Here is a 5701-nt window from a genome sequence, read left to right as displayed (position 1 = left end):
ATACAGAGAACTAGTGGTTACCAGAGGTGAGAGGAAGGGGTGGGACAGTAAAGGAGTAGGGGATTAAAGAGAAATTATGGGATTATATGGAATCGTGTGCAAAACTTCTGAAGTTGTAAGGCACTGTAGGACTTAAAGGCACTTTCATTAAATAAAAAAGTTTAAAAATTATGTTTCAGAAATAATAACCAAAAAAGCATGGGAAAAGATAAAATACAGACATATACATATAGACTATTAGCCTTACTATATAAAAAACATCTATAAATGCATTAATAAATTGTACCACTCTTGGTAAAATGATCAAAGATCATGAATTGTCAAAATACCAGAGAAGAAATGAAAGTGGCTAATGAATATCTGAAAATATGCTAATCGGTATCAGTTCAGTGGCTCAGTCATGTCCAGCTCTTTGCAACCCCATGGACTGCAGCACAGCAAGCTTCCCTGTCCATCACCAACTCCTGGAGCTTGCTCAAACTCGTGTCCATTGAGTTTGTGATGCCATCCAACCATCTCATCCTCTGTTGTCCCCTTATCCTCCTGCCTTCAATCTTTCCCAGCATCAGGGTCTTTTCCAAGGAGTCAGCTCTCTGCATCAGGTGGCCAAAGTATTAAAGTTTGAGCTTCAGGATCAGTCCTTCCAATGAATATTCCTTCAGGACTGATTTCCTTTAGGATGGACTGGTTGGATCTCCTTGCAGTCCATAGGACTCTCAAGAGTCTTCTCCAACACCACAGTTCAAAGGCGTCAATTCTTTGGTGCTCCACTTTCTTTAAAGTCCAACTCTCTCAGCCATACATGACTACTGGAAAAACCATAGCTTTGACTAGATAGATCTTTGCTGGCAAAATAATGTCTCTCCTTTTCAACATGCTGTCTAGATTGGTCATAGCTTTTCTTCCAAGAAGCAAGCATCTTTTATTAATTTCATGGCTGCAGTCACCATCTGTAGTGATTTTGGAGCCCAAGAAAATAGTCTGTCACTGTTTCCATCGTTTCCTCATCTATTTGCCATGAAGTGATGGGACTGGATGCCATGATCTTATGTTTTTGAATGTTGAGCTTAAAGCCAGCTTTTTTCACTCTCCTCTTTCACTTTCATCAAGAGGCTCATTAGTTCCTCTTTGCTTTCTGCCATAAGGGTGGTGTCATCTGCATATCTGAGGCTATTGATATTTCTTCTGGTAATCTTGATTTCAGCTTGTGCTTCATCCAGTCCAGCATTTCACATGATGTACTCTGCATAGATGTTAAATAGGAAAGGGGTCAATATAGAGTCTTGACGTACTCCTTTCCTGATTTGGAACCAGTCTTTTGTTCCATGTCCAGTTCTAACTGTTGTTTCTTGACCTGCATACAGATTTCTCAGGAGGCAGGTGAAGTGGTCTTGTATTCCCATCTCTTTCAGAATTTTCCACAGTTTGTTGTGATCCACACAGTCAAAGGCTTTAGTGTAGTCAAAATATGCTTAACTTCACTGGAAATCAGAGAAATACAAATGTAAAAATAGTACCATTTTTGTCAATTAGATTAGAAAAATATTAATATCATCCAGTTTTGACAAGTACATGGGAAAATGGATACTCTCAAACATTATTGCAGGATTAAAGATAGTTCTTTTTAAGAGGACAAATTGACAGTAATTGTCAAAATTTAACATAATCTAATATTCTACATCTAACAACGAAAAATGTTCACAAAATATATTAAAGGTATAAGAATCTTCATTAAAGTATTATATTGAAATGCCCAAAATAAAACCTCTTAGTATATGAATGATCAAACAAATTGTTTTATGTTTTTAAAAGTAAATTACTTTATATCCTTAAATGGGATACTATTTGTGCTTTTTTAAATGGGATAAATCTTTACATATTAACACTGAAAATTCTCCAAGGCAAATTACTAACTAAAAAGTGTAGGAGCAGAGTAATGTAGTACTATATTCTGTTAATTCTAAAATCATTTCATTCACATTTCAACACTTCTGACATTGCGAGGCATCATACAACCGCATGTCTAATAATTATAATAGGTAGCATTTTTCCCTTCTCAGTAAAACATAAAATGATGGCATGTCTTACAATTGATGCCTCTTAGACTTGATGAAATACAGTAAATCATATCAGATCAGATCAGATCAGTCGCTCAGTCGTGTCCGACTCTTTGCGACCCCATGGATCGCAGCACACCAGGCCTCCCTATCCATCACCAACTCCCGGAGTTCACTCAGACTCACGTCCATCGAGTCAGTGATGCCATCCAGCCATCTCATCCTCTGTCGTCCCCTTCTCCTCCTGCCCCCAATCCCTCCCAGCATCAGAGTCTTTTCCAGTGAGTCAACTCTTCTCATGAGGTGGCCAAAGTACTGGAGTTTCAGCTTTAGCATCATTCCTTCCAAAGAAATCCCAGGGCTGATCTCCTTCAGAATGGACTGGTTGGATCTCCTTGCAGTCCAAGGGACTCTCAAGAGTCTTCTCCAACACCACAGTTCAAAACCATCAATTCTTTGGCGCTCAGCCTTCTTCACAGTCCAACTCTCACATCCATACATGACCACAGGAAAAACCATAGCCTTGACTAGCCGGACCTTTGTTGGCAAAGTAACATCTCTGCTTTTGATTATGCTATCTAGGTTGGTCATAACTTTCCTTCCAAGGAGTAAGCGTCTTTTAATTTCATGGCTGCAGTCACCGTCTGTAGTGATTTTGGAGCCCCCAAAAATAAAGTCTGACACTGTTTCCCCATCTATTTCCCATGAAGTGGTGGGCCCAGATGCCATGATCTTCGTTTTCTGAATGTTGAGCTTTAAGCCAACTTTTTCACTCTCCTCTTTCACTTTCATCAAGAGGCTTTTTAGTTCCTCTTCACTTTCTGCCATAAACGTGGTGTCATCTGCATATCTGAGGTTATTGATATTTCTCCCGGCAATCTTGATTCCAGCTTGTGTTTCTTCCAGTCCAGCGTTTCTCATGATGTACTCTGCATATAAGTTAAATAAACAGGGTGACAATATACGAACTCCTTGACAAACTCCTTAAATCATATAGTCCCACTTGTATTTAAAATTACATTTATCTATGTATCTAATAGAATGAGTAATTAAAAACTTCACTGATGCCTTTCTGGTGTACTGATCCTAAAGGGAAATGAAGAGGGAAGAGGAAAAGAAGAAGGAAGCGAATTTTCTTCCTTTCCCTTTAAGGGCAATCAGGTCTTTATATTCTTGAACTTGGTTCAGTTATCCCAGGGGACTTTACATGCTTTTAACTGTCAAATCTAGGGTTTGATAGCACTATCCCCACCTCCCAAAAAAAGGATGGAGGCTTTTCTGTCATAAGGGGAAGCAAGGGATGTAGACCAACTCCATGCCCTGATGACTCAGAGGAGATGTGAACTTAGGGTTGGGATGAGATGAGAAAGTCGCTTCCCTGAAGTGAAAGGATGGATAGAATTGCTACATGGCTGCCTGTGGAGGACAGAGTGCTAAGCATACAGTGCTGAAGACAGAAGCCAACATGTCTGCAACCATGCTTGTCATAGCAGCAGAGATGCCCCAGGAGACCCACCTGCCTTAGGAGCCACTGGTGTTATAAGCAAGAAGCGCTGAGTACAGAAGCAGAAGCGACTGAAGACCTAAGGTCTATCCTCAATCTTACTGGATAAGCCCTTGATCAACCTCAAGGGAGAGAGAGAGTCCCCTCAGGTAATCAAGTTTAAATGTCCAGCCAGCTCTGCTGGACGGGTGCTGGGGCAGGTTATAAAAGAAAATGTCTTATTACTGCTAGATTCTGAATGTTCTGGACCAATCTGTACCAGAGAGAGACAGATTAGATAGAAAATAGATAGACAGATCATAGACTTTGTTGCTGTTCAGTCACTCAGTCCGACTCTTAGCAAACCCAAGCACTGCAACACCAGGCTTCCCTGTTCATCACCAACTCCTGGAGCTTGCTTGAACTCACGTCCATTGGGTCGGTGATGCCATCCAACCATCTCATCCTCTGACGTCCCCTTCTCCTCCTGCCTTCAATCTTTCCCAGCATCTGGGGCTTTTCTAACGAGTTGGCTCTTCACATCAGGTGGCCAAAGTATAAAACGTGGTCCACTTGAGAAGGGAATGGCAAACCACTTCAGCATTCTTGCCTTCAGAACCCCATGAACAGTATAAAAAGATGATAGCTAGATAGAGAGATACATAGATGATTGATAGATAGAAGATGATAGATATGATAGATACTTGATTGATAGAAAATAGACATAATAGATACAGATAAATGATAGATAAGAGATACTTGGAATTCAAGAGAAAAATGCAGGATATCTTTCATTTTTATTGCATATTATTATTTGAAATTTTTACAGCTTTATTGCCTTCAAAATTTTAAAAGATTTCAAAAGAAATTTTTCTTAAAAAACATGATAAAGTGCAAATCAGTATCTCTGTCTTAATGTATACATTTGCTTATTTAACTTATATGTATTGAGTGCACTTTATATGCCCAACAGACTTCCCTGGTGGCTCAGATGGTAAAGCATCTGCCTGCAATGCAGGAGACCCGGGTTCGATCCCTGGGTTGGGAAGATCCCCTGGAGAAGGAAATGGCAACCCACTACAGTACTCTTGCCTGGAAAATCTCATGGACGGAGGAGCCTGGTAAGCTACAGTCCATGGGGTCATAAAGAGTCGGACACAACTGAATGACTTCACTTTCACTTTCTATATGCCCAACACTCAGCTCGGTTCAGGGAAGGCATGAATAAGACCAGGCGCTCACAGTCTACAAAATGCAAACATGCCTGAAGAAAGCACTTCAGTTGGGTGGGCCCCTTCATCTCTAGACAAAATTGCAAGCCTCTTGCTGGTTGTACCCAGAGTGAGCCAGCAGCAACTGTGGCTTCCCCAACTCAGAACTTGAATTGGTGCATCCCAGAGGCCTTGAGGCTTTAGTTTTGCCTGAACTATGTGCCGTGGCCCCCACATGGCCTGTGGTAAGCTGCTGTCTGGGAATTAGCTCCACAACTTCTCAAACAGCTGCTGAGAGTTGTCGGGGGCAGAGCATCTCTGAGGTCACAGCCAAATGATCTTCAGGCGTTCTTCTCTTTCATTCCTTCAACAAACATTTGTTCTGGGCTTCGTGGAAACAATGATGAGTAAAGTAGGCGTGGTTCTTATCCTAGAGGAGGCTGTACTCTAGGTCGAAGACAGGCAGGCCCTGAGTTTGGAGGAACCAGGTAGCATTTGACAGCAGAGAAGGCTGTGGCCCTGGAGCCAGGGAGCCAGAGGGAGGACATTTCCAGAAGAGGAGGTTGTGATGGTGAGGATACTCTATTACACTGGGGGAGGCAAAACATGCAGCTGTTATTATTTTCTTCACCTGACAGCTTCCCAGATGGTGCTAGTGGGAAAGAATCTACATGCCAATGCAGGAGAGATGTAACAGGCAAGGGTGGGGAAGATCCCCTGGATGAGGGCATGGCAATCCACTCCAGTATTCTTGCCTGGAGAATCCCATGGACAGAGGAGTCTGATGGCTATAATCCATAGGATTGCACAGAGACAGACATGACTGAAGCAATTTAGCAGGCACACACGACAGAAGAGAAGTGTCACTCTTGGTTGATCTGCTCTATCCCTGATTAAAACATCCTTCCCCAAAAATGTCTTTTCTTCAGTAAATGGTATCATCCACTCGT

At 41.7% G+C, this 5701-nt stretch overlaps 1 non-coding gene across 1 annotated transcript; it reads left to right on the top strand.

Annotated features, from left to right (window-relative positions):
• The first annotated feature begins 4516 nt into the window (after positions 1-4516).
• Positions 4517-4588, top strand: TRNAC-GCA (transfer RNA cysteine (anticodon GCA)). Its single transcript has one exon. It is a non-coding gene; the product is annotated as a tRNA-Cys (tRNA).
• Positions 4589-5701: the final 1113 nt, after the last annotated feature.

The sequence above is a fragment of the Bos indicus genome, chromosome 16 (assembly GCF_029378745.1).
Source record: "Bos indicus isolate NIAB-ARS_2022 breed Sahiwal x Tharparkar chromosome 16, NIAB-ARS_B.indTharparkar_mat_pri_1.0, whole genome shotgun sequence".
Lineage (NCBI taxonomy): Eukaryota > Metazoa > Chordata > Mammalia > Artiodactyla > Bovidae > Bos > Bos indicus.
Note: the sequence above shows the minus strand (reverse complement) of the source record. Positions and strands in the feature narration are given on the sequence as shown.